Source organism: Haliaeetus albicilla, chromosome 7, assembly GCF_947461875.1.
Source record: "Haliaeetus albicilla chromosome 7, bHalAlb1.1, whole genome shotgun sequence".
NCBI classification, from domain to species: Eukaryota; Metazoa; Chordata; class Aves; order Accipitriformes; family Accipitridae; genus Haliaeetus; species Haliaeetus albicilla.
In genome coordinates, this window is record NC_091489.1 from 8,902,501 (window position 1) to 8,914,644 (window position 12,144).

Sequence of the window (12,144 nt, forward strand, 5' to 3'; positions counted from 1 at the left end):
GACAAAAGCTGAAACAAGCCATTGTGCCCAAGTTTCTCTTGTGAAACAAGCCTGAGCAAATTTAGGTAGGGCTGTCCTTTGAGAGCAGTCGTTTTGTCCCTTCAGGAAAGCTGTCTGCTGACATTCGATAGGAACAAACAACAGTGCTTCCACAGGAACCCAGCCTGCAAGGAGCTCAGACTACTTCAGAGCAAGCTGTACGAATACTTTAGTTAGCCCTGTGTAATTAGAGTAGGGGAAATTCTCATAAAAATCTTTTTATGTGGATTAAACCAGGGAAGGGCCTATTCCTTCACGTGTGTGTGAGTGATCAGGGAGTGCTGATTCTGGCTTGCACAGTGGTACGCTGGTTCCCAACTGGGACCTCCGGGCATTACTGTCATACAGGTAACACAAGTAACAACATCCCAACCTCAGCAGCCTGTGGTTGGGCACCCAAAGGTGCTGGTGTGATTTGGGAACTTAGGCTCATTCCTCTCTGACACCTCTTGCAGGTATCTCAAAATTCGCATTGTATTTACTAATTAGTTGCATTTTAACCTGTGCCCTTTTTAATTGTTTCCAGATGTTGCCACATAGCACAGAGGAAGACCTGCTGAAGAGCGTGGTCCTGACAAGAAGATACTGGCAGGAGGATGGGACATTGTGAAAGACACCAGCCCCAAAAGCCCCATTGATAATATGCAGCATCAGCTAGAGGAGTTGACGACATTTTCTTGAGTCCCTGCGGGGTTCTACTGCGAAATCCTGCCAAACAGCACCGGCAGTGGGATGGTACAGCCCTGAAATACTGCCATGGCCAGTGCCAGCAGGCAGAGCTCCAGGGGTGGTGGCAAGTTACTTTCCCCAAATCCATTTGCCACTCGCTCCTGCTGTAGGGTGCTCCCATCCAAAACCCCCAATGTGAAGAATTGCCCAACCACCTCTGCCTCCCATTGCTCTTGCTCCAGTAAAACCATTCTGGGGATTTTTTACCCCAAGGGGTGAATTTTACCTTTTTTCCTTGTGCCACACAGGGCTGGGCAGGAATAGCACAGGAGACACTGAGCGGTGAGTGGAGCCATGCATGGTTTAGCTGAAGCTGTCTTACAACAGCAGTCTTAAGACAGATCCCATCACATCACCTTGCACAAAACAAACCCTGAACTCATCCAGCACAACTTCTGCAGCTCAAAGACATGAGCTGCAGAAGTTCCTTCTATTTGTGGATATTTGAAAAACATCCATAAGCTGTGAGGCCATTTGCAGACTCAAAATGTACTAACATGTTCAAAATGCCAATACAAAAGGACAGGGAGGTACTCAGAAACATCTCATTTTGTCTTTGATGGGCTATACATACCATATGGGGCCATAGAGAATGACCATGAGAAAGGAGGTAGTGAAGCAATCAAAAGTACAGTTCTGAAAAGTTGTATAAAAATATTATTTATGGTCTAAAATTATGTTGGATCTCAGAAGTAAAAAGCTAGAGGAAATCCATACCTGTACAGGTTATTAAAGGGGGCAATTACACAAGCAGAAATGGGGAATTACTGAAGACTTAACTGGTCAGTGGAAGCAGAGTGTGGAAAACTTGAACGGAAGCAAATCCTTTTTTCTCCCCTATGAGAGCAAGGAAAGAGGAAGAAGTAGCAAAGGGAAGAAGCAAGGCAGCAAGCCAGCTTACTGAGGAAACCCAGAATCCCAAGGACCCGAGATTAGACTACATTTTCATTTGGATCCACATGCTTATATGGGATTGTTACTCAGGTGGAGGGAATGCATGAATTTTTGACCCATTTTCTAGTTCTTTTTACTGCACTGGTGCATAAGGTTTCTACCATCACAGTGTCTTTGCAATGACAGCCGGCTTGGGTTTTCCCTCACACGTCTGCTTGTTCCCTCACCACCATTTGAGTAGCTGTCACCCTCTTCAAATGCCTCCCCAACCAAGCAGGGATCTGACGTTCTATTTGTGTCTCTCTCATCTGCAGCTCAAGTGCTAGATATTGGAAACAATGCACTAAGATCAATTGTGTCAAGTCAAAAAAAAAAAAAAACCCCACACCACAGAAAATAAACATTCAGAAATCAAAAAACATGCAGGCAGGTTTAACAATACACACGAACAAACACAAAGAATGATTCATTTTGACTGATTTATTATAAGTTGGTAAAAATGCTAATGTTTGCAGAGACACAATGCTTTCATAAATATATATTGTATAAGAGAAACGAATTTTTCATTTGTAATCAGGGTTGATTTAGAAAGCAGTCAGCATGCTTCTCTGTCTTACAGCCTCCTCTTGAATCTGATACCTAATCCAAGTCTCAAATACAGAGAGGCAGAATGCAAATGATCCAGGTAAAAATGCAAAAAGCAGCAGCAACTCTTGCCTGTGGCATTGTAGGAGTCGAACCACTGTAGCAGATCCTACCACCTAATGAGCAGGAAGAAGGGGAGCTCTCACCTCCAAGATACAGGCTTCCTTAAAAAAAATTTGGCATCAAGGCTGCAGCTCGCAGGCAAGAATTCACTCTCAACCCCCCTCAAGGAACTGGATGAAGCCAAGCTTTGAATGTCAGGCCCTGTCATTGTAGGCACAGCACAAATGCCCTGCAGTAATGCCACCACCAAGGCAGCGCTCGGTTGTCAGAGCACCAGCAGCATAATTCGCGAGAAAACCAGCAAATACGACAGCACTTGAATATGAATCTGGAAACAAAGCAGAAACTGCAATCGACTGAGAACACGCAAGTCAAGACTGAGAAAAATAACACTTCGCAGGGGACTTTTTAGTGCCATTGCGGTAACTCCTTGTTGGATGCCATGAAAACGAAGGGCTCTGCCCAGGCTGCAGCAGGCCAGGCAAGGCTGGGCTTTCAAACTGCAGCTCAACAAGCAGGGACACGGCCAGCGCTGATCTCTGATCAGTCCTGCCCAGACACCCTCCTAAATACAGACTTCTGGGACACTTTAGGACAAGATTCCTCTCAGCTAACTCTGGCTATATAAAGGGTAAGCACATAAGACTAAACAAGTCATCTAAACCTTTCTCTGTAACGAAGAAAGACCAAATCACCTTCAGATGACAAATCATCCCGCTTATTTTAGAAGTCCTTCTAAAAAGGCCTAAGTTATCCTCAGGAGATACCCCTCTTTTAGCTATCGATAGCGCCTAGACAGCTGCTTTAGGCCTGAATGGCTGTATTAGATGGCAAAAGTCATTTTAGAGGAATCCAAGCCTAATTATTGAGCCTGCGTTCTGACTGGGCCTTTTCATTGAAATCCAAATCACATACTGGTTTCCCTTATGCAAACATCCAATAAAATATAGGAAAAAACCATAATCTTACTCTAAAATTAGAGATTCACCTTTCTGCTTTTTAGTGCTCTTTCGCGCTGTTAAAATGGGAGATAGGGCTCCTACGTTCTGTGCAGTTTTTTGTGCTCTGTGTGGAGCAAACCAGCTCCACACATCAGACATCTAACATATGTTGTTTACATAACACTTTCAGCTGTGTTGCTACTCTCTCTGAACTCAATAGTTCCCAAAAATTTGGGATCTTGCAAATTGTTCTATCAGGAGGAAGCATTTGGCAGTGGAGCCTGGTATCTGTTACAGAAACCCTGCTCTCCAACAAGGAACACCGAGTCCTGTTTGCCGGGCGTCACACGACAGGAGATCACTTCATTTGCATCTTCCTATCAGCATGCAGTCTAAAAACACTCTCTCTCCTGACCTTTTTGGTGTTTCACAAGGAAGCTGTGCCCAAAGTTTTTCTTTGTAACTTTGTCCCCTGTCGTTTCCAAGGCTTGGTAGTTCCCCTGTGCCATGGATACCTGAAGGGCCCAGGATGTTCCTCTGACCTGGGCACCCACATGCATATAGACCACCACCTGAAGAGCATCACAACACCCCAAAGGGTTTAACCACTTCTACTGTTTGAAGAGGAGGACCACAGTTGTCACTAAAATCAAAATAGAGCCATCACTGGGTCATGCTATAATCTGAGGCTGCGGTGATAGGAACTTTTTTAGTGCACACATGTGTGTGGTCATAGATTGGGCCAAGATAAATTGGGACCTCTGGATCACTGCAATGAATAAAACTGTAACTAATAATATTAGCAGGACCTTTCCAATTTCTTGTCTATTAATTTCAATGCATATTCCCAAAAGAGATCTCAGAGTGATGTAGAATTGTTTGGGTCTTATTTAAATCATATACTTTTGGACTCATGTTCTGTTAACTTCTGTATCTAGAATATGTAATGAGAAAATCATTCACAATGTTATCTCCAGCTTCTTGTCACCATTACAGCATACTCACAGGGTTACTCATGTCATTGTTATGAAGTCATTAAAACCACGTGGTACACAGAAGCAGCCTGCTTCTATTTCTGGTACCAGCAAAACGTCGTGGGGAAAGTGTCATCCTTTCCTAAGTGGAGTCAGGCTCCCACAGAAACTATGCTGTTATCTCAGATTTGTCCTCTCTGAGCAGCAAGTCCCCAGTGGCCACTTGTAGAGGCCTTAAAGGTGCATTTTCTGTCTTTGTAAGGGCCTGCCTCAGTAAAACAGGCCTTTGCTCTTGGGACTGGAGCTCTGAAAGCAAAAAAAGGCTGCTGTACTGGATGGAGCAAGTCCAAAGAGGTGGAGAGAGATCTGCTGCCCCTGCTTGAACCGCTTGCATCCAGCATGTGCTCCTCTGAAAAGTACATCTAGGAGAGACTTTCACCCTGGCCAAAGCAAGAGTGTTTCTTATCTGCAAAGCCTCTGTCTTGAACTGCTAAAACAAGATTGCAAATAAGAGGAGAAAGGGAAATAAAGGGTAAAGAAGCAAGATCCTCTCATTTCAAAACAAAACAGGAATCTTATTAACATTTCAATGAATGGACTATCTGGATTCCGAAATCCTCATGAACTGTTGTACTCTGAACAGAAATTAATCTTGACCCTTATCACCGAAAGCCACCCTGCTTGTGACAGGGTGTTTGTGAAGCTGGAGGAGCAGATGCTCTCCAGACCAACATCTCTTCTCTGGCTGCCTGCTGTCATGAGAGACTAGACTTGGTGACCCAGGTGATTTTTGCTGCTTCTATTTTCCTTAATAAAGAACATTAATATTAATATATTGGCAACAGCAACATAGAAAAATGAACATGGAGCAAGCCACCGGCACAGCAGTTAGCTGCACAGGTCAGCACCCTGCAGCGAGCAGTAATCTGCCTATTTTGTATACGAGGAGATAAGAAATACTCATCCCAGCTTGAATAGCCACCACCTGCCTGCAGAGCTCCCACTGCCAAGAGAAGGCTTGTCACATGCGTGGGGGCAGCCCTGCCAGCAGGAGCACAACTGAGAATTCTTATGATGCTTAATGTCCGCATCCTCGCTCTGCTCCTCACCCCAGTGCAGCAGGACTCAGCCCTGCACTCCAGCCTGGCAACTGCACTGGTGAAGAGCAGGGCTTGGGGAAGGGGGAGGAAGACACGGCTCCTCCTGACTTACCAGGAGAACTGCCCCAAGCAAGAGAGGCAGAGGGAGCCAGTGCCTTCAGGAAGACAACAAGCCAGTCTTAGGAGAGGTGAGATGGGGGAGATGAGTTACCACCATGGCTTCCCAAAGCTCTTGAAACACTGGAGAACTTCCTACTCCCTGGTATTTCATTGTCTCCTCCCTCCAGAAGTCCCATTATCCCTCAAGAAACCATCTGCTCAAATGGAAATTATTTCCAGCATGGGCTGCATTATGCAGGAGATGAGCACAGAGATACCACAGCAGACTTCAAATCCTTGGACAGAGATCTCCAAGTCATGAGCTATCTCTTCATAGCACAAGCTGTTGACCCACAGAGACAGCTTCAGAGTCATCCTCTATTAACATAATGACGTGCAATATTCTTGCTGGTACCATCCCCACACTTTCCTCTAATCCCCCAACTAGGCCTGTTGAATAGATGCAGCCATACTTCTGTGGCATTGCCAGTTCTTAGGGTTATGTCATTATTCTAGTGCTCTAATCACAGCTGCAGCTGAGGACTTGCATAAGCATCTTTCATGTTCATTGTTTCTTTTCTAGTAAGTTTTTAAGCTCTCAGGGAGAAGAGCTGAAAACATGAAAAGAATACACTTCAAACCACGAAGCACAGAGGAAAAAAGAAACCCTGAAAAATGTCATGACTTCTTAGCTCAGCGTGTATGCTGAGGGCACAGCTGAGGTTGGCAACCCAAGAGGCCTTGGTTGCTGTGATGCGAGATACATGCCCAAAATTTAAGAACAATTTGTGTGCCAGTGACTGCAGGGGAACTGTAATTAGTCACAGGCAATGACAACAAAACTTCTCCTAAGATAGCAACATCAAAACTCACAGGTCAGAAAAAAGATTTTTTTTTTTTTTTTTTTTTTTTCCAAAAACAGCCATGATGAGAGGTGTGCTTGCTCATCCAAACACAAGCCTGAGTCAAGCTGAACCCTGGTTTTGAAGATGAGTTTCAGGTGTCTCTACTAATGTGCCTGCCCAGCATGAAGGCAGCCTTGGTCTGTGCCTTTCTAAGCAAGCTCTGCTGAACAACTTGCCAATGACAACTTACATGAGGACTCAGCTGCTATTAAAAAAAAAAAAAAAAAAACAACAACAACAACATAAAAATCCCTCAGCTTGTGTGTTGTAGCACTTCTAACTTATACAGGCCAGCTCAAACAGTACAAATGAACCATTTGCATAATCACACTTCAGAGTGGAAGGAAATGAGCATCACTGTAAAGCCACCAGCTCCAATTCCTTCCCTAACCCTCCAGCGGGAGGAGAGAAGCCACCACAGAAGAGCTCAGCTCACTAACAACAGTGATAGTGAGAGCCCCAGAAGTCTCAGTCTCATACGTACATGAGCAAGCACAGCACTGACACAGACGCAGCCACCCAAGTGTAATTTCAGTGCATCCTCAATCTCTTGAGCTGTATTGACTTAATGTAAAGATATATTACCTCAGCTTTGCAATAAAGGCACACCTTCAGCATTTATCTTCTGCTTCTTTTCCACAACATTTACTGGTTTCACACAGTGTAAATTCAGAGACTGGAACATAATCTTAACTCAAAGTAATTCACCGAGACATGCCTGTTGATGCCAGTGGACAGAGGTTTCGTTCAAAACCTAAAATTTCAAAACTTCCCATCATTTTGTGGACAATTAGTGATCAAAACCTCCAACTTCATGATAATTGATTTTAATTAAAAATAAGTTTTCTCCCTGAACTTACCTACAAAAGTCTTATTGTCAGTGTGCCAGCAATTTCATATCTGAATTCCCAACATCATATGCTGTACCGTTGAAGCTGAATAATACTATATATCTTAGATCACCACCTGAATGATCCTTCAGACAAGAAAAAAGTACAAAACGTAAAATTACACAAAGTGACAGAATTCATTTTAAGGATTCACTATCCAATAGAAGACAACTCTCCTATAAGAGGCAATAGCCAGAGGATTTTATCCAACCTGAATCTAAAGAAATCAGCTCTGCCTGGTCCTCATGGGATGCTTTCATGCAAGTCCTGATATTACAAAGTCATCCAGCAGGCAATTACAGCAATCAAGAACTTGGAGGACTATAAACGGTGTGACTTTCACAGCCTACCAAAAGCCTGAACTTTCCGTTCTGAAGGAAAGGAACAGAACTGAGTGACCATAACTGCTGGGCATACCCAGCCATTAGAGAGCAAACTTGGGGAATATAAAGTAGTACAGGCAACATATTGTAGTTTCAGTAAGGACAAAATGGAGCAATAAAGGATAAGAAACAAACAACCCAGAACTGGATTACCAAATACAGTCTTACTAGATTCGTGCTCTATATCCTACTTTATATTGCATTGCAGAGGACAGAATTTCCTATGAACTGAGGAAGGAGGGCTACATGTGTAGGTATGTTTGATGGAGGGGGGCGACATTAACGAGGAGAAAACAAGTGAGAGTTAATTACAACCGTTTCTCAAATGACTATTTCTTATTTTAGTCTCAGAAATATCCTTAACTGTAATAGTTTTGTTTAAAAAATGTAGAGAAATGTTTTTCCTTTCAGCCGTTTTGCAGGGAGCAGGTAATAGGCATAGACTATGACAATAGAATATAATTATCTACTATCTTCAGAGGATTTCAACTTTGCTTTGAAGCTGCTGGGACAGATTTGGGCATACCCTTTAGGACCTCTTTTGGTAAGAGAGGTAAGGCAAGAAGTCTCCTTATTCTAAAGGCTGCCCACACACAAAATCTGCATTTTTGAGTGAAAGAGAAACCATTCTCTCCTTTTACAGGTAGGGAGAGCCTTGGCTTACTGCTGTCTCTGCCTGCCTTTTACCAGCAGCCAGCTCAACTGGGCCAGAAGAGCAAAACAAGATCTTCTCACCGCACTCTTTTGCGGCATGATACTACAAGAGCAAGGGACATGATGCCAAGACTGAGAAGTCTTACCTCAGCCTAGTGCTGGGAGAAGTTGTAAAGTCACAGCCCAGTTCAATGATGTCAAGCGATGCATGTCATTTAAATGAATTGTTTAAAGGACTAGACTAAGGTCCAGATACTTCAGCCAGATATATCCAAGGAGATTCTCACCATCACATGCCACTTCTGCCCCAACCCCAAAAATCTGACTGCAGCATGAGGCCCTGCTAGCCAATCATCAGCTACTCTATTAATGGGGAATTAAAGTGATTAATGGAATTAATCCGTTATGCAGACTGAGCACATGCTGTCTCCATTTGTACATGAAGTGAGAAAGCAAGCAACTTGCCTACCAAGGGAGAGTCTTTCTGACCCTACACCATCTACCCCCCTTCCCAGAACAGGCAGACAGCAAATTAAGACTAAATTCTGAAATGCCTTTTTTTTTTTTTTAACTACTTGACTTCTACTGCTCACCTCCACAAGTCCTATCAATTTTAAGCTACAGCCCTCTCCCCTCAAAGGCCCAGAGATGCAATCACGTATTATGTCTAGGTTGGTTCATATTATTTTAGGGATTTTTCTAAGACATATGTTCATCGAGCTAAGCAACTCGTGTAACTAGTTTTCCCTTTGTGTGCTCTGATAATGATTTTTACCTAGCAGCAGCTGGGAACCAATAGATCTGATGTCTTTCTGGAGAACCTTCTGTTCCTAGGAAGGTCAGTCATCAAACAGGATTCATTTTTCACCTGAGACAAGAGAGATGTTGAGGTCTTATAGATCTGTATGGTGCTAAAGTTTTGCGAATAGCAGAGAACTAGCTTTCAGTAATTACCTCTCCTTTCAGAAGGAACTGCAAAGACATCTTTGATTAGACTGTATTTATTACACTGGTAAAAAGAAAACAGAGTAGAAAACAAGAAGGCAATTAGGAGAAGCTCCCTTTGCTACCTGAAACATAACAGCAGTTTAGATATGTGGCTTCCCTTTCTGTGGTTCGGGACATCATAATTATGAGTGGAAGAGACCTTTTTCAATGAAATATTCTGTTGCTGCTGAAAACCAGCAATACCCTGTAAATCAAAACATCTGTAGGAATGCAGAAATTTCAGCTACCTACCAATGGAAGAGTAGGAACCTGCCAGAATCAGTGCCAAATTGCCGACACAGGACCCCTGCAGACCATTTGGCCAAATGCTTACTGAGGCAAGGCGAGATGTCTTCCAGGCTCCCCAAGGCAGAGCCCTGAGACTAAACCCAGACTAAGTCAGTAGTCCTTAACAGGGAGATGGGAGTCCCAGGAGCTTTGGACTCCTGTCCTGCCCATCATAAAGTTGGCAGCTCAGAGAGTTTATCTGAACCAAACCCCAGCCCTGGATTTGGATGCTATGCTAAAATTCTGTTTCCAAGTTTTCAGACCTGTTTTTTCAGATTTTTCCTTCCACAAATATTTCAAAAAGTCTGCTTCAGTCCAGTACAGATCTTTTTCCTCTCCCAACTACCCCAAAGGATGGGAATGTGCAGGTTTCATTTCAGCTCTAAACACAATGCAGTCTTTCGCTTTACTAATTTTGCACTATTTCATAAGTCATCCTTAAGCAGCTTGCTCTAGAGGACTGTTGCCAGAGCAGAACCCTGCATCATATTAGTAGTACTCTTAGGATCTTCATGATAGTGCTGGATAATAGAAAACTAATGGCAAAGGGATATAACATAAAGGCAATATCTCCTTGTTTATGAGTGACTTCCGGCTTGCCTCAGTACCAGCATCCTACTCTTCAGAGGTCCAGCATAATGAAGGCAGCTGTTTGGTAGTTTTTCTCCTCTTTACACCATTCCCTCAGGAAATGCAGAGCTAGAATAAATTGAATCACAACACTTAGGCCTTGAGCTGTAGAGCATGATTAGAAAGGGAAAGTAAAGTAAACCTGATGCTTACCATCAGGTACTGCTGCCAAAAGAAGGAAGCGGGAAGAAAAACCATGCCAGGACTTTTCTGGCTTGCTTACTACAAGGGAAAGATCAACCAAAGTTACATGGAGGGGCCCAAAAGCCATTCATCGTCTTTACACTTTAGACTTGTCTGGCAGGACAAAAATGAGAACAGAAGACATGACCACACCATGAAACTGCCAAAGCAAAATCCTAAAGCAAGAGAAACACAGCTTTTTCAAGTTTTATTATTAAATGGACCACACTTGCAAAGCTTTCCAGGAACCCAGGCCACATAGTATGTCATCTCAGATCAGAGTTTCTGATGAATCCGAAGACAAACATAGGATTTTGGGTCAGATCCATGTAGTAACCACTTGGTGCTTAGTCATAGTTTCCCATCCACAACCAGACAAAGGTTAGTATATTACCTAGAATTTCCTTGAAAAACTTATGAATACTCCACGCTGAAGTGTGGACTGAATGAGAGGAGGAAACAGGCTGCAGTCCCACACCCACCTTCGTTAGCCCTGCTTCTTGGGGCACTCCTGTGGTACGGACATGAGCCTATTCCAGGCCCATAGTCATGCAGTTCCCTGTCTCAGGCTTCAGCTCCGCTATACTCACCATCTGAGATGATGCAACCAGACTAAAATCATTGCATGAATATTCACCTATATCGTATCCATGATAAAAAAAGCAAAGTTTATCTAGTCACGTGCACTTTCCGGTTTTATATTAGGCCCACAAACAGCTGAGCTGCCTGAGAGATTTCATCAAGGGTAAAAGCAGGAGAGAGTAAGTAGAAAACTTTTCAATATACTTATAGGATATGTATGTCTTGCCACAATGTAATTAAAGCTTAAGAAGTTCATAAGCCCTTGTTATTAGAAATTGCATTAGCATGACAATAGTGACTCACTTCTTCCCATGTCATCCAAGCATTAAAAACTGTGGGTGGGGGTATTTATAAAAAAAATATTTTACAAATAACTATTAGGACTATTATTACCCCGAATAACTGTAAAGAGCACAATGGGTTCTTATTATTCAATTGATTAAGAGTCACAAGACAAAGGAATTAACATTGTTAAATGACTCCTCTCTCATTAATAAGAGAATCAACCTGTACAAGATGTAGGAAAGAAACAGTGGAATCTGCTGAATGGAATTTTATCAAATTCAAAACTTGTAAGAAGGTAAGCATAGCAAGTGGAAGAGCATTAGAGTACTTCCAGAGGTCAGCAGAAGCACAGGCATACACACAGAACTGTGTATTTAAAGAGACATTTTTCATTGAATGAACACTGCTGTTTTACACCTGCACTGAGATCACTAGTCAGCCCCAGCGCAAGAATCCCCTGGTTCAGCTAGGAAGCAGCCATACCATTACTCCTCCGTAGGCACCATGAAAACAGAGATGAACAGAGACCACCTAGTAGACAGCCAAAGAGCAACCATTAAAATTAGCAATTCTGTAAGTGTTTCCTATAAGGGGCTAAAATCTCCTTTTTTCACCAACATTATTTTGAAAGCCTAAAATGGAGACAGTAATCAGTAGATGAATCTCTGGCAGCCACACCTACCAACAGGCAAACCCGTGTTCAGTCTTTCCCCATATAATTGTTCCTTGCTGGAAATTATTTGATCTCATAAAAGTTTATGATTACCATGATAGTGAAAAAATCCTAATGAGATCTAGCACAGCATAAACAACTTCTTGCTAACTCTCCTCATTGATTGTTCAACTCAGAGGTAAGATCAAGTGCTGGCACCC